Source organism: Stegostoma tigrinum, chromosome 26 (genome assembly GCF_030684315.1).
Source record: "Stegostoma tigrinum isolate sSteTig4 chromosome 26, sSteTig4.hap1, whole genome shotgun sequence".
NCBI lineage: Eukaryota > Metazoa > Chordata > Chondrichthyes > Orectolobiformes > Stegostomatidae > Stegostoma > Stegostoma tigrinum.
The window spans coordinates 33,240,101-33,258,155 of NC_081379.1; the positions used below are offsets into that span (position 1 = coordinate 33,240,101).

An 18,055-nucleotide genomic window follows, 5' to 3' on the forward strand; every position below is an offset into this window, starting at 1 on the left:
TTTGTTATCTCTCATGCAAGAACATTAGTATCGCAACACACATACACGTAGAATAGAAATAAAAGGTGCATCCAAACTTATAAATTTTTTTTAAAAAGAGCTTTGTGGATCAGTGTCTTAATTGTTTTGAAAAAGTGAACAGTTAATCATTGCAGCCACTTCAAAACAGCTTTCTCAATTCAGTGTTTTAAACAGCTTAAGGATAAAAAGACACACAGTCTTTACAGAGTCTTTTAAAAGAACACATTATGAATTATGGGCTAAAATGATCATAATACTTTGAGGTTCTGACCCATGGTCATCATAGGGTGCTAGTCCAGAGGCTTAAAAGGTATGATAAAGTTTGTCGGTTTTCTGGAGTCATAACCAGAGATATTGCAAGAAAACACTGATCATACGTAGACACTTTTGGCTCATTTTGATCTATTTTTATCTGGTGAAGCCATTAGGCAAATGTTGCATTCCTGTAGATTCATAATGAATAATTAGGTTTTGGTTTTATCTCCATTCCTGAACACCACCTCATCGATACTGTAACTGGTGAAGTCATACTCTGTCCAAGCATAGCATCTATTTGCTCTTTAACATTATGTCAGCATGGTGTGACTGTGTCCATGCTCTGTACAGGCTTTATGGCTTTGAACTATCGCTGAGGGTAATGTGATACGCTGCTTTCTATTTATCCAATACTGCAATCAAACTTGGGAATTCATTTTGACATTCACTTCTTTGGTCTACATCTGCAGTCTCACCAACCTTGATAATTAATTTCATGTTTAAATTTGTATTCCTACTTAACAGAGAATATAGACAATAGCAGAAATTGCTGGAAAGACTCAGCAGGTCTGGGCAGCATCTGTGCAGAGAAATCAAATTTAACATTTCAGGTTGAGTGACCTTTCCTCAGATGCAAAAAGTTAACTCCGATTTCTCTCCACAGATGCTGCCAGACCTGCTAAGCTTCTCTAGCAATTTCTATTTTTGTCTCTGATTTACAGCATCCACAGTTCTTTCCGTTTTTTTTTAAAACAGAACATTCTTGATTCCGGATAAAGTTTTTTTGATTCCTTTACCCTTGAACTTGTTCTGTGCCTCATCAACCTTTCTTCCAAACCTCCTATTCCTGAGCCAGGTGTGACCCAGGGATAGCCTGAAATGGCTGGAATGACAGCTTAACCTGCATGCCTCGCTATGCCCTACAGCAGCTCTTTCAACTGCGTCTAGGCTAGTTCTGCTCCCTTCTGCTCCAGTTCACTGCTGTCTGTTCTCCATTGTTCAGCCTTCTGTTGTATCTGATGGGTTTTGAAAAAAAATTATTTCCTTCTTCACAAGTTTCACTTCAAAAATTGGATTCAATGCTTACCCTAATTTTTTGCTACCTTGTCCACCATGTTTTCTCACAGGGAAGAGATACAATTGTAATTTTCTCTCAAATACTATTTCTCAAGTCCTAGGTGTTTTCCCTTGATTTGCAGCATAATGGATACCAATGTTCTATTCAGGCTCTGGTACAGTTTCCGCTCCCTTCCAGTACTCTCTACGTAATTGTGAGACATTGACAGCATCATAATTTCACAACGTGTTGGCATCTTATTACTCTACAAAAGGTAACTCGGCTTCTACCGCCTCAGGACCCTTAACCTCGGCTCTCCCCCCTGACAACTCTCTGAGGCAGTTTTGGCAGTCTCAGTCTGGTGAGTTACATTAGGACCCTTGCCTGCCTGTCTGTTTACTTTTTTTCAAACACGCAATATGTTACATATGTGCATACACACAGCTAAACACACAAGGATATAACCTTCAAAAAGACAAATCAGAAATACAAATGCATGAATTTTGTTAAGTTACTTTGCTGTACTTCTTTTGTTTTATACAAATAGCTGACAAACCGTTCAGATATCACCGACAGCCATACTTCATTTACTCACATACAAGTGCAATAACACTGAACGGAAAGAGGTCTTAAAAACTGTCATAAAGTTTAAATAGCATTTACTGCAATACTTTGCGTCAAGTAAATAATATATTCCATTTCACAATATTCAGAATTAAAAGTTAAGATTCATTAAGAAAGCAGTTTGAATAATCAGGTGCTGGACATTTAGTCATAAAAGAAATATGAGTTATTACTTGAAAATGTAGGTAATAGTAGAATGCTGAGAGAAATGCTTTTAATGTAAAATACTTTATTCCTATGTGACCTGTGGGTAGTCTTTTATTTTAGAAAGGCTTTATTCCTATGTGACCTGTGGGTAGTCTTTTATTTTAGAAAGGCAGACTTTTGCACATGAGCATTTTTTTTGAGAGTTGCACCATGGAATGTAGCAGAATGACATTTCATGCAAGTGGATGCATTCTGTTAATCTCCCAAGAGGGGATTCTTGTGAAGCACATCCAGCAGAAACCATTACTTACAGCATAGTTTATATGATTAGAGACCAGTCCAGGAACCAGATTGTCTTAAAGTAGTCCCTCCTGAGTTTAGCTTTTGGATAGATGAGAACATAAAGGAGATTATTCTGAATAGACAACAATCTGTTTAAATATATATTCTAAGACAGCCATATAAGGTAAGTAACCTTAAACCTGCAGCATTCCTCCTCTTCACTTTCTCTTAAAAACCTGAGACTATCTATTATTGGTAACCACGGGACCTCACAGATCCGAGTTTGCACAATTCAGCCTGCCTTCAGTTAGATGATCCAAATGGCTTTGCATTTGGAATGAAACTGAAAGGTGAGATTGAGGTTTTCTGCCCAGGAACTTCCTATTCTTGTGAAATGAAAAGGTGGAATTGCACTTTCATAATAAAAACACACAAACTTGCACAAGAGAAATGTTATTACCTCAGTTGTAGCCAGTTTGGAGGCAGGGGTCTGTGATTAGACCATAAGACCATAAGACATAGGAGTGGAAGTAAGGCCATTCGGCCCATCAAGTCCACATCACCATTTAAATCATGGCTGATGGGCATTTCAACCCCACTTCCCTGCACACTCCCCGTAGCCCTTGATTCCTTGTCAGCTCAAGAATTTGTCGATCTCTGCCTTGAAGGCATCCAACGTCCCGGCCTCCACTGCACTCTGCAGCAATGAATTCCACAAGCCCACCACTCTCTGGCTGAAGAAATGTCGTCTCATTTCCGTCTTAAATTTACCCCCTCTAATTTTAAGGCAGTGCCCACGGGTTCTAGTCTCCCCGCCTAACAGAAACAACTTCCTAGCGTCCACCCCTTCTAAACCATACATTATCTTGTAAGTTTCTATTAGATCTCCCCTCAACCTTCTAAACTCTAATGAATACAATCCCAGGATCCTTAGCCGTTCATCATACGTTAAACCTACCATTCCAGGGATCATCTGTGTGAATCTCCGCTGGACACACTCCAGGGCTAGTATGTCCTTCCTGAGGTGTGGGGCCCAAAATTGGACACAGTATTCTAAATGGGGTCTAACTAGAGCTTTATAAAGCCTCAGAAGCACATCGCTGTGCGATTGTGGAGACAGATGTGCTGCTCCCTATTGCGACATAAACTGGGAAGAACAAACCTCGACTGATATTTGAATACACTTTAACAGAAGGTACCGCTACCCTCCGTCTGACTGAGGACGAACGGTCAGTCCTTAGCAAGGGGCTCACCTTTGTCCCCCACCACCCACACATCAACGAATACCAGTCACATTTGGAGATACAGCAGTTTTTCTGCCGCCTTCACCTCCACGCTTACTTCTTTAACTGGGACCCTAACCCTCCTTCCACCTACCCCTTCTCCCGCCTCCAACACAAGTCCTCCTCCTGGACACCACCCCCAGGCCTCCTACCCTCCCTCAACCTCTTCATCTCTAACTGCCGTCGAGACATTAACCACCTCAACCTCACCACCCCTCTCACCCACTCCAACCTCTCCCCCGCAGAATGGACAGCCCTCTGCTCCAACGCCAACCTCACCATCAAACCCACAGTCAAGGGAAGTGCAGTTGTAATATGGCGCACTGACCTCTACATCGCCAAGGCCAAATGCCAACTCTCCGAAACCTCCTCCTACCGCCCCCTTGATCATGACCCCACTCCCGAGCACCAAACCATCATCTCCAATACCATCCGTGACCTCATCACCTCAGGTGACCTCCCACCCACAGCCTCCAACCTTATTGTTCCCCAACCCCGCACGGCCCGGTTCTATCTCCTTCCCAAAATCCACAAACCTGCCTGCCCTGGTCGACCTATTGTCCCCACCTGCTCCTACCCCACCGAACTCATCTCCACCTATCTGGACTCCATTTTCTCCCCCTTGGTTCAGGAACTCACCACCTATGTCCGTGACTCCACTCATGCTCTCCACCTCCTCCAGAACTTCCAACTCCCTGGTCCCCAACACTTCATTTTCACCATGGACGTCCAGTCCCTATACACCTGCATTCCTCATGCAGATGGCCGTAAGGCCCTCTGCTTCCTGTCCCGCAGGCCCGACCAGTCCCCCTCCACCAACACCCTCATCCACCTAGCCGAACTCGTCCTCACCCTCAACAACTTCTCTTTCGATTCCTCCCACTTCCTGCAGACAAAGGGGGTGGCCATGGGTACCCGCATGGGCCCAAGCTATGCCTGCCTCTTTGTAGGTTACGTGGAACAGTCCCTCTTCCGCACCTACATTGGTTCCAAACTCCACCTCTTCCTCCGTTACATTGATGACTGTATTGGCACTGCCTCATGCTCCCAAGAGGAGCTGGAACAGTTCATCCACTTCACGAACACCTTCCACCCCAACCTCAAGTTCACCTGGGCCATTTCCAACACATCCATCACCTTTCTGGACCTTTCTGTCTCCATCTCAGGCAACCACCTACAAACCGATGTCCATTTCAAGCCTACTGACTCCCACAGCTACCTAGAATACACCTCCTCTCACCCACCCTCCTGCAAAAATTCCATCCCCTATTCCCAATTCCTTCGCCTCCACCGCATCTGCTCCCACGATGAGGCATTCCACTCCTGCACATCCCAGATGTCCGCGTTCTTCAAGGACCGCAATATCCCACCCGCAGTGGTCGAGAACTCCCTCGACCATGTCTCCCGCATTTCCCGCACCTTATCCCTCACACCCCGCCCCCGCAATAACCGCCCTAAGAGGATCCCCCTCGTTCTCACACATCACCCCACCAACCTCTGGATACAACGCATCATCCTCCGACACTTCCGCCATCTACAATCCGACCCCACCACCCAAGACATTTTTCCATCCCCACCCTTGTCTGCCTTCTGGAAAGACCACTCTCTCCGGGACTCCCTTGTCCGCTCCACACTCCCCTCCAACCCCACCACACACGGTACCTTCCCCTGCAGCCGCAGGAAGTGCTACACTTGCCCCCACACCTCCTCCCTCACCCCCGTTCCAGGCCCCAAGATGACTTTCCATATTAAGCAGATGTTCACCTGCACATCTGCCAATGTGGTATACTGTATCCATTGTACCCGGTGTAGCTTCCTCTACATTGGGGAAACCAAGCGGAGGCTTGGGGACCTCTTTACAGAACACCTCTGCTTGGTTCGCAACAAACAACTGCACCTCCCAGTCGCAAACCATTTTAACTCCCCCTCCCATTCCTCAGACGACATGTCCATCATGGGCCTCCTGCAGTGCCACAATGATGCCACCCAAAGGTTGCAGGAACAGCAACTCATATTCTGCTTGGGAACCCTGCAGGCCAATGGTATGAATGTGGACTTCACAAGCTTCAAAATCTCCCCTTCCCCCACCGCATCCCAAAACCAACCCAGTTCGTCCCCTCCCCCCACTGCATCCCAAAACCAACCCAGCTCATCCCCGCCTCCCTAACCTGTTCTTCCTCTCACCTTTCCCCTCCTCCCGCCTCAAGCCGCACCTCCATTTCCCACCTACTAATCTCATCCTGCCTCCTTGACCTGTCCGTCCTCCCCTCCCCACCTATCTTCTTTTCTCTCCATCTTCGATCCGCCTCCCCCTCTCTCCCTATTTATTCCAGAATCCTCACCCCATCCCCCTCTCTGATGAAGAGTCTAGGCCCAAAACATCAGATTTTGTGCTCCTGAGATGCTGCTTGGCCTGCTGTGTTCATCCAGCTCCACACTTTGTTATCGTAGCGCTACCCTATTCTCTATGAATGGCTGAGTAATAGCAAACGGAAATGACAAAAGGTGGAATTTTGAGAGATGTGGGCAATCACAAGAAATTGGGACTAGACTGTGAGAAGTCGAATATTTCTTGACAATTGGGGCATTTTCATTTTGCATTCCCACATTAAGATAAGCTTTTCGCCAGGGAGCAGAGAGAGGCCAAGCAATGAGATTGTTGCTTGTTCTCACTAATTCATTGTAAATCTCATTCATTAATGCAGTTTCCTATCACGCCATAGGATGGATTGAAACTGAGTTCCCAACCTGAAAGTCCGAGAGTACCTGGCAACTTCACAATCACTTCTTCCCCAGAAGCATGCACATATACTGCTCCCCCTCTCGTACTGCATCAACCCTCCTGCACCGACCCCCAACACACACACTGCTCTCTCCCACACACACACCCCCCCACATTGCTACCTTCCCACACACATACTCCCACACTGCTCCCTCCCCCACACCCTCCCACATTGCTCCCTCCCCCACACCCTCCCACACAGCTCCCTCCCCCACACCCTCCCACACAGCTCCCTCCCCACACATACACACCCAAACTGCTTCTCTACACACACACACCCAGCCAGCCACACTGCTCCCTCCCCACACCTACACACCCAAACTGCTTCTCCCCACACACACACACCCAGCCAGCCATACTGCTCCCTCCCCACACATACACACCCAAACTGCTCTCCCCACACACACACCCAGCCAGCCACACTGCTCCCTCCCCACACCTACACACCCAAACTGCTTCTCCCCACACACACACACCCAGCCAGCCACACTGCTCCCTCCCCACACATACACACCCAAACTGCTCTCCCCACACACACACACACACACACACACACACTCACTGCCCCCTCCACACACACACACACACACACACACACACACACACACACACACACACACGCCCCCCCCCCCAAGACAGACACTTCTCACACACATACACACCCACACAGCTCCCTCCCGACACACATATCCCCACACTGTTCACCCCACACACACACAGACACTGCTTACCCACACACATACACTGCTCCCTCCCTGCATGCATACCCCCGCACTAACACCCCCCCCCCCCAACACAGACACTGGCCTCCCACTTGCTCACTGTTCCCTCCCCACACATATATCCCCACACCTCTCCCCACCCCCACACAGGGCCTCCTCACATACACTGCACTTCCTCTCTCTCTCTCTCACACACACACACACTGCTCCCCTCTCTCACACTCACACCCACACACACTGCTGCCCTCACACACACGTACCCACACACACACTGCTCCCCATATCTCTCTCACTCAAAGACACACACACACACCGTATTCCTCCCCATCTCTCTCTCTCAGACACACCTACCCTGTTCCCCCCCGCCCCCTCTCTCTCTCTCTCTCTCTCTCACACACACACACACACAGACCCACACTGCTCCTCCTTACACGCACACCCACACTGCTCCCCCTCTCACACGCTTACCAACACTGCCCCCCTCACATGCACACCCACACTGCTCTCCCTCTCACATGCACACCCATTTCATCTGTGCTAACAGCTGGACTCCACTGATGCCTGTGCAGCGGGGAGGGATGGAGCTGAGTTGCTGGAATCACAGGGACAGTGATTCACTCACTGGCCACTCACAGAGCAGCAGCTATATGGCTCACAGACCTCAATTCATGGAGTAATGCCTCGGAATCAGAATCAGTGGTCTCAACACCTTCAAGGCTGCAGTTTCATCCGTACACACACTCACACAACACATGATAGTCAGAAGTAACAAACATGGGAATTTCGTTGCAATCAAGTGGCATCCATGCTACCAATCTGCCGTCAAAATATGTCGTAATATTACATCTGGGTGCAGTACCAGGGTCTGCAGCTGTGGTGAAGGGACCCTGTGGTACAGTGGAGCCTTGGATCTTTGGTCAGCCAACCCTTGGGGGTGTTGTATCTAAAGGGCCAAGACCACTGAGAGTCTCGTTGGTCAGAGGCAAGTGTGTCGGGGTCAGCAAGGACTGCCACAGGGCTGAGTGTGACAGACAGAGTGGAGGTAGAAAGCCCAGCCACCTTTCTGACAGGAGGCTTCTTATGGGGGGCATGTATATGGTTCCTCTTCTGGGTCAGGTGGAAGAGATCAAAGTAAATTAAAATTTGCTTTTTATCTAATTGGAAATGCTATTGTGTTCCCTGTTGCCATGGTGAAGAGGGTAGAGAGGACCTTTATAAGATTAGGTGATAGGCTTCTCCATAAATCTACATAATAGACAGAGGAGTTTGCATTTTTGCCTTTTTCAGTTTGTTGCTATGTGGCAAGCAGACAGCAAGAAATAAAATGGCCAGGACTGCATCTTAAGCAGAGAAAATTCTGACTCCAAGATAATAAAATGTGATCGAGATAATGGGAACTGCAGATGCTGGAGATTCCAAGATAATAAAATGTGAGGCTGGATGAACACAGCAGGCCAAGCAGCATCTCAGGAGCACAAAAGCTGACGTTTCGGGCCTAGACCCTTCATCAGAGAGGGGGATGGGGGGAGGGAGCTGGAATAAATAGGGAGAGAGGGGGAGGCGGACCGAAGATGTAGAGTAAAGAAGATAGGTGGAGAGGGTGTAGGTGGGGAGGTAGGGAGGGGATAGGTCAGTCCAGGGAAGACGGACAGGTCAAGGAGGTGGGATGAGGTTAGTAGGTAGCTGGGGGTGCGGCTTGGGGTGGGAGGAAGGGATGGGTGAGAGGAAGAACCGGTTAGGGAGGCAGAGACAGGTTGGACTGGTTTTGGGATGCGGTGGGTGGGGGGGAAGAGCTGGGCTGGTTGTGTGGTGCAGTGGGGGGAGGGGATGCACTGGGCTGGTTTAGGGATGCAGTAGGGGAAGGGGAGATTTTGAAACTGGTGAAGTCCACATTGATACCATATGGCTGCAGGGTTCCCAGGCGGAATATGAGTTGCTGTTCCTGCAACCTTCGGGTGGCATCATTGTGGCAGTGCAGGAGGCCCATGATGGACATGTCATCTAAAGAATGGGAGGGGGAGTGGAAATGGTTTGCGACTGGGAGGTGCAGTTGTTTGTTGCGAACTGAGCGGAGGTGTTCTGCAAAGCGGTCCCCAAGCCTCCGCTTGGTTTCCCCAATGTAGAGGAAGCCGCACCGGGTACAGTGGATGCAGTATACCACATTGGCAGATGTGCAGGTGAATCTCTGCTTAATGTGGAATGTCATCTTGGGGCCTGGGATGGGGGTGAGGGAGGAGGTGTGGGGACAAGTGTAGCATTTCCTGCGGTTGCAGGGGAAGGTGCCGGGTGTGGTGGGGTTGGAGGGCAGTGTGGAGCGAACAAGGGAGTCACGGAGAGAGTGGTCTCTCCGGAAAGCAGACAGGGGAGGGGATGGAAAAATGTCTTGGGTGGTGGGGTCGGATTGTAAATGGCGGAAGTGTCGGAGGATAATGCGTTGTATCCGGAGGTTGGTGGGGTGGTGTGTGAGAACGAGGGGGATCCTCTTGGGGTGGTTGTGGCGGGGGCGGGGTGTGAGGGATGTGTCGCGGGAAATGCGGGAGACGCGGTCAAGGGCGTTCTCAATCACCGTGGGGGGAAAGTTGCGGTCCTTAAAGAACTTGGACATCTGGGATGTGCGGGAGTGGAATGTCTTATCGTGGGAGCAGATGCGGCGGAGGCGGAGGAATTGGGAATAGGGGATGGAATTTTTGCAGGAGGGTGGGTGGGAGGAGGTGTATTCTAGGTAGCTGTGGGAGTCGGTGGGCTTGAAATGGACATCAGTTACAAGCTGGTTGCCTGAGATGGAGACTGAGAGGTCCAGGAAGGTGAGGGATGTGCTGGAGATGGCCCAGGTGAACTGAAGGTTGGGGTGGAAGGTGTTGGTGAAGTATATGGTATCAATGTGGACTTCACCAGTTTCAAAATCTCCCCTTCCCCTACTGCATCCCTAAACCAGCCCAGTGCATCCCCTCCCCCCACTGCACCACACAACCAGCCCAGCTCTTCCCCCCCACCCACCGCATCCCAAAACCAGTCCAACCTGTCTCTGCCTCCCTAACCGGTTCTTCCTCTCACCCATCCCTTCCTCCCACCCCAAGCCGCACCCCCAGCTACCTACTAACCTCATCCCACCTCCTTGACCTGTCCGTCTTCCCTGGACTGACCTATCCCCTCCCTACCTCCCCACCTACACCCTCTCCACCTATCTTCTTTACTCTACATCTTCGGTCCGCCTCCCCCTCTCTCCCTATTTATTCCAGTTCCCTCCCCCCATCCCCCTCTCTGATGAAGGGTCTAGGCCCGAAACGTCAGCTTTTGTGCTCCTGAGATGCTGCTTGGGCTGCTGTGTTCATCCAGCCTCACATTTTATTATCTTGGATTCTCCAGCATCTGCAGTTCCCATTATCTCTATCTCAAAATTCTGACTCCATTGTTTATCCTACAGAGCTTGCATGGAATGCACCAAGATTGAAGACTGAGTTCGTAAGAAATAAGGAGGCTCAAAGACTCACTTAGTCTGCCAGAAGTAAATCATTTACAGTGTAATATGCATGATTGAAGTCAGACATGGGGTTAGAAATTCCATTGTTGAAAGTGGAAAATTAAGAAGCAACCTACTGGGAGCTGAGAATACTTTTATATTGATTCCTGGAGGTTGAAACGTCCACTTATGTGATAATGTATCACATAATCTCAGCAGGTAATGTTCAGTCTTGTTAGAAGTTAAAGAGGAGATTTCTTTTCTGTAGTTTAATGTATAAACTACCTATAAAAAAAGTATTTAATCAACAGTTTTTCATCACTAACTATAGAAAATGTTTTCAAGTGTGAAATCTTGAAGTCATTTTTTTGCAATGGTTACTTGGAATTTCTCTTCAAAGGCTATCATTCTGCAGAGATTGTAACACATTGACAACATTCCAAGAAACATTGGCATCTTGGGTTTTACCTTAAAGATTAAGATTAACTAAAAATACTTTTCAGAGTTTTAGTTTAAATGACAAGTTCCAACTTTGCAGGCATCTAAGCCTAGGCTCGACTTGTATAAGTGTTCAATTTAAAATGTAGTAGCATAACATCATCAGAAATAAAATTAATTGCTATTTGGGGGATTTAATTGTCTGCAGTACTGCATTCTCTGTAGAAATGATTTCTGTTGATTTGTCATCATTGTCCAGAAAGATTTTGCATGGATTGAGCTGTGCAGATCTGAGATAAGGGGAGGAAGGAGTATGCTGATTTTTTTTAAAAAACTCAAATCCTCACAGAAACTATATTCCAGAATGACCACACATTTTACAGGACTAGGCAATGCTGAAAGGAAAGACAGGTCAAAAGTAAAACTAAATCTGGTTCGGTTGCACCTGCTAATGTGTCAACTTCAACGAACATTTGGTACAAATGTTTTCAAGCGTTATTCTGTATGTGCCTCTCTGTCATTAACTCTACACTTTTGGCTGGACTTGTGTACGAGCAGGGAAGCATAGATTGGATTACTCTAACAAAAAAATGGAAGCAATGCCCATTTGTGCAATGTCTCAATATGGCCTGCCGCAGCTACATCAGCTTTGACAGTTGCATTTACAATGCACACTTTGTTACAAAAGTCCTGAGTGCTAATGGTATTCTACCTTGAAACTTGATTAGATGTGTGGTGTTAGAGCATTACAGCTCTTTTTGGAAATCTGTACACTCCATATATACAGAAATCTACAGAGTCTAAAGTTTTTTTTATAAACAGCAATAGTGCCGGGGGAAAATGAACCTATAATGGGTGCTGTTATCAAACTTGCCTTGAATAATTTGCTTTATCTTTTAATCTTCAATTCTGATGGACAGCATGTGCCCAAAGAACAGAGCCATCATTTCTCTTTATAGGTGCTGGATGGCCTTAAGTACATATCATTTCTCATCTGTTACAAGTTTGCCAACATTTACAATGTTTAATTTCGTATCTGCTCAACCAGAAAATGTGACTGAAATCTGAAATCCTCTAGTGGCAGTAACATTTCTGCAATATCTGTCCCTCCATAAGAAAACGAGTGCACATACTACTTGCACACAAGTTCGCTCTTCGAAACCCAGTCCAACTGTTCGTGATTATTCCAAGGTTAGAGTCAAAGGCCTGAAATGAAATTCCTGCAATGGCCTTGCTTACTAATGCTGTTGTTATCGCTTCTTCAAAGAACACGCCTGCTAGCTCTCCTGAGTCCATTGGTGTTCCAGTTCAAACATCATTATTTAAAGAATGTGAATCTGTTGCCAGGTCTAAAATTTAGTAAAGTAACAGCTACTGTACAGTGTGAGTCACCATATAACCCGATGATGAACCAGAAGAACTATGTCCTTACTGCAATTAGCAGTGGCAAATGGACTTGGCATTCAACAACAGTCCCATTAAAAGTAGCAGCTGCACAATCCTGTGGTATTGGCTTGGAATAGTGATGATCACAGCTTATCTCTGCCAACGTAACTCCTATTAGCACTCTTCCACTAAAAACTTGCACACCAAAGCAAGGGGGCGATAAAGCGTTTGCTCTTTTCACTTTGCCACTTTTCAAAGCTAAAAAGGAAAGGCAATTTGGCAATAGTTTACAGTGTGTCCTACCCACTCTCAAATTGCAAGGTATCTCTTTTCACTATTAGTCTGAAACTAATGGAAGTAGACCAGGAAGTTACTTTGAAAGCAAGGAATTTAGTCAGGTGATATGATAATCACAAATGATTCATGAAATCAATTGGAATTGGAACAAAGTAATAACAAAATGAGTGCCATCAGGATGAATCAAATAACTGGTCAGAGAGAAGGGCTCAGGCTCAGAGAACCAGATTCCTGTTTCCTTTTCTCTTCTAGTTTAAGAGGTGCTTCCTTGAACAGCAAATTACCACAAATTTACGATATGAAAGACCTTTGAGGACAAGAAACACTTAATTTCTTAACATAACCGTGTATAATAAATTTTGTTTGTTGACTGTGACATAAACACTGTTATTAAGTGTCTACTGTGCCTTCTTTAAGTTCCTGTTCTCTTGATTATGCGACAGCTAAACATTCTGAATCCTGGCTTTCTAGGAGTCTGATACTTCTTCTCACAACAGCTCAACTCTTGTGCAATGAGGCATCTGCAGTCACTTGGCAGTTGGCGGTGTGTGTCAATTGGGCTTTGGACTCTTTCAGTTTTCAGTTACCATCAGCTTCATGGCCTAATTTTAGCGGGTGTTGCACTGTCAAAAATACTAACAGAATTTTCCCAGCCTCTGAACAATGTGAGCAAAGGCGATTCAGTTGGGAAAATACAGCAAGGTTAGAAAAATGAGACTTTCGATGTTGAGGGAAGAAAAAGTGCTATTTGCAACCACATTTTGAATGGCTAAGATAAGAGTGTCACTAGTGAGATGATGGCAGAACCAAATTTTGCCCCATCAATATGCACTTTCCAACTTGTCCTTTTGCTGAGAGAAATGAGATGGTGTCAATTCTTGACTTGAAAATTCCTGTTAGAATCTGATGGCACCAGCCCTTCACTTGGACAGGAATCACCAACATCTCAGAGTAGGTGCAATCGGCAGTGATCACATAATGCCTATGCCCACAAAGGTTGGCATCAGACATGAGCAAAGCTCACTGCATCGTTATGGTACAATTCTGATCCACTTACAAGACAGTTCTCTGCTTCAAAGATGCTTTATGGAGCACACAAGCTGCTCTCTTTGTAATGCTGCTGCCGGGGCACCTTGTGCAGGGACGGACAATGCGTCTTATGGACTGGAGCAGGGAGCATCTCAGGATTCCTCACACTTACCCACTTCGAGTCTGTTTGGATGCTTGCAGTATTGCTGCCATAGTCTTGCCTTTTTGCACACAGCCATTCGAACAATTTTACTTAGAAGTATTTAAAACAATAAATGTCCTGATGAACTTAACTGAGGGTCACCATGCCACAAGCGAGGAGTGAGTTAGAAAAGGTGGGACCTTCATGGTAGAGAATTCCTACCGCACTGTTGGCATCACTCTGCATCACAAAACCATCTGTCCAGCCAACTGAGCTTACCGAAACCTCTCAAACAATTCTATCATGCAACTGATCACCCTTCTCTTTTTAAGAGGCGAACGATTCAAGGTAATTGATCTTTCTCCTTCAACATCTTTCAACTTCTGTTCTTCCCCTCTTTGTATCCCTTTCAAACAACTCAACGTCTTTTACTATAATAGGGAGAGGAACACTGAGCACAGAACTCCAGATATAGCCCCACAATTTTGAAAGGGTTCAGAAAGAAATTATGTGGATGTTGCTAGGGTTGAAGCGTTTGAGCTACAGGGAGAGACTGAATAGGCTGGGGCTATTTTCCCTGGAGCATTGGAGGCTGACAGGTGACCTTATAGAGGTTTATAATATCATGAGGGGCATGGACAGGGTAGAGGGAGAAGGCTTTTTCTCCAAGATGGGGGAGTCCAAAACTACACTGCATAGATTTAATGTGAGAGGGGAAAAAATATAAAAAGGACCTAAGGGACAACATTTTCATGCAGAAGGTGGTGTACATACACAATGAGCTGCCAGAGGAAGTGGTGGAAACTGGTATAATTACAACATGTAAAAGGCATCTGGATGGGTTTTTGCATAGGAAGGATTTAGAGGGATATGGGCCAAATGCTGGCAAATGGGATTGGATTTAGATAGGATATCTGGTCGGCATGGATGAGTTGGACTAAAAGATCTTGTTTTCATGCTGTATATCTCTGTGACCCTATGACTAAAAGAGATAAATACAGTTTGAAAGTGACATTTCTGAATTTGTGCACTGTTCCTGGTGCCATGCACCACAAATAGTCTGTGCGTGCTTTAGTTTAAAACAGCTTGAGAATATTATGCTCATGATTTCAGTAGATTTTCAGTAAAAGCCCACGATCTCTCCCATGTCACGAGGCAATGAACATATTTGTCCTTCCCACATTAGCAGCATTAATCTTTTCTCAAATCTCACAGCCATAGATTTTGCAATCAAATTTCACCTACCATTTTTGTTTCTCCTGTTCCAGATTATCAAGATCTCATCTAATTTGTGCGCATTCGTTTATATCACAGCTCCCAAATTGCTATTATCCTTATATTTTGAAACTTTAAAATACAGTTCCTTCTTCTAAATTATGACAATAATGATGTTGAGTTAAATTGAGAACTATATAGCGAGACACAAATAAAGAAGACACATAGAAAACATGAGAATAAGAGAGAAAAAGGGGGAAAAAAGAACAGGTTTATTCATGTAGTGGGAAAAAGAATGGAGCTGTGAGAAGGGAGGGAAATTGACATGCAAAATCTTTCTCCACAAAGAAATAACAATATATGAGGATCCTAACAAGAACACGTTTAAAAACATGTTACATGATACAAAATATTTGAACAAACATTTTTGCAATTGCTACCTCATTTAGATAACGTTATGGTCTTTCACTATCTTATGTATATGGTATTTTTCTGTAGGGATGCTGAGGTTTATTTTAAGTCTGATAATATATTCTCATCATATGCAATGGAATATTACTGTCCACATCAAAAGGTCACTGGGTGAGGGATGCAAATACAAGTGCAAACTTCAGAATACTTAAAAAGGGACATTGTGCATTAAACATTTTGTTCAATGATTTTTTTCACACAATGGTTGATCTCTTATTATATTTCTGCTGATTTAAAATATGAATAGTTATAAGTTATTAATTTTAATAACACAATGAATCCACAATGATATCCACTAATTATGTAAACTTTCCCTTCTTCCATCAATTTATTTAAATAAATTTGTCCAGAACATTCATCTTGAAACTCTCTGCTTAGTTTTGTTTTGTGAAAAGTTATGCTTAACTTTTGTATTTAACCACTTGTTTCTATGTGTTCAAAATATCTACTTATTCCATAACACCACAACCTGTCATTAAATTTCTTGTGGCTTCTCATTTAGCTGATTAGTTCTCTTGTCTCCCTTTATTTAAACAGTGAGAAAGGAAGGAGATAAAGTACACACGGAGTGGTTGACAGAATCCACAAGGATTGGAACGGCTAAAAAAAAGAGCAATGAAGACCAGAAAAAGTGGTGACTATCAGAGGGGTAAGAGATGAACAGTAAATGGGATGTGCAATTAAATCCAAAAGATGCTAGTTGGAGCAAGGATAAGATGCAAAGTCATACCTTCCAAATAGGAGGCAGGGGAATTGAAGTTTTGGCGGACTCTTACAGGGTTCTGAGCAACATGGGCTGAGGTGATATTAATAGCAGAATCCGATGACGAGACATATCTCAATGCCAGAAGCATCTCATGCCTTATTTTTTGCTTTTCTCAAATTGTGTAGCAAGTTTCTCATTATGAGATGATGAGTTACCCATTAACGGGGATCACTGCTCATTAAATGTCTTATCATTAATGGCCCAACTCACCTCATCAATATTCAACATTCTATCTTACCAAGCTCACTAAACAAACTAAATGTTGAGAAAAGTCAAGAGGGAAACCAGAGTAGGTACCCAATGTATTCAGCTTGCTCTAAAGGACCTCCATGGTGGACACTGGGGAACAATATCTTGTGGCTTAATCCATGGGTACTGTCCACATGCAACCCACATCCACAGACATTGGCGTCAATTTGTGCCAACGGCTAAAAACCGTCATGGCACATCTCTGATGCATGTACACAATACTTCTGCACCTCAGCACTGCATCAGCAAATATGATTGTAACAATGCTGCCAGGACACTGTGCACTCAGGGACATGTATCCACCTCATGGACTGGACCAGCTATAACTCCAGGCTCTCTGCTCACTGTCATAGCACTCACTCATACTGAGTTCCTGGATGCTCACAGCATCCCTATCTGGCTGAGCTTTACCCCATCTAAGGGTAAAGATACTAGGGTCATATTACTTCTGTCTTGCCTTGTCATTTAGCACAGAGACAAAAGAAGAAGGTTTGCCATAGTTGTCAGCAGGCCTTAGTCAAATCAATGGGAATAACCTTTGTTCAGCACAGTTAAGTAGTGCACCCACCAAATCCAGTCCATGTACTGCTCAGGGCAGTCCGAGGAAGGATACTGTCCAACAACAGGTGAGGAGCCAAAGGTCTTTTAAATATCTTTTAAATGTTGTTAGTGTACCTACATCTACCACTTCCTCTGACAGTTCATTCCAGAAAAGTGGCCTCACCAATATCATTTACAACCTCAACAGTGACAACTCCCAACTCATATACTCAATGGTCTGAGCAATGAAGGCTAAATACCTTAGGAAGTGGCACGGATGTTACTGTTAGTGCAGTTTGGGTGGTGCTCCAAGCCAGTGAGTAGGCAGTACAGAGGGCATGCAGAGTTAATTGAGGTAGTAGGAGACAGCAAGTGCAGGAGGATGTTGCAGACAACAGTGAGAGTGGTGCAGCATGAGACTTGGTGGGAGGTGGGTACAGTAGTAGAGATACAGTAAGTGAGGTAACAGAGAGAATATGATGGCTCTCACGGTAGAGGAATGGAGAAGGGAATCAACTTTTATCCTCTCATTCTGGGTATTCTTTCAGCTGACGCAGTCTGCTTTAACCTCGGACATAGTGGGCAAAGTCTCGTGTCATGGCCTCCACTGATGGTCCTGGGGATGAGGAAACCCTACCTGTCCAACAATTTGTCCAGCTGGATCTCCAGATCCCTACCACACAGTGGGGCAAGATTTACCCCAGTTGACCAAGTCTGGGGCAAATGTCAGAAACCATGTAGGGGTGGTCCAGACTGATAATGTTTGCATGGGGGCATAACAGGCTCTTAAAGATGGTGCAAACACAAGAAATGTTGGTTAGTTCTGGGATAACAGAAGAGAGATACATCGGTCTGGGAATGGCATGTGGTAAGAAAGGTTTGGTAGGAT

At 45.3% G+C, this 18,055-nt stretch overlaps 1 long non-coding RNA gene across 3 annotated transcripts in view; it reads left to right on the top strand.

Moving 5' to 3' along the window:
* LOC125463913 (uncharacterized) overlaps positions 1-18,055 on the top strand; it is a 54,474-nt gene that overhangs the window by 27,148 nt on the left and 9,271 nt on the right. For 2 of the 3 annotated variants that reach the window (XR_007249936.2, XR_007249935.2), the window contains exon 2: positions 16,149-16,260. This is a non-coding gene — a long non-coding RNA (uncharacterized LOC125463913). Of the gene's footprint in view, positions 1-10,730; positions 10,853-16,148; positions 16,261-18,055 lie in introns of those variants that run through there. The other variant, XR_007249937.2, reaches the window with a different exon arrangement.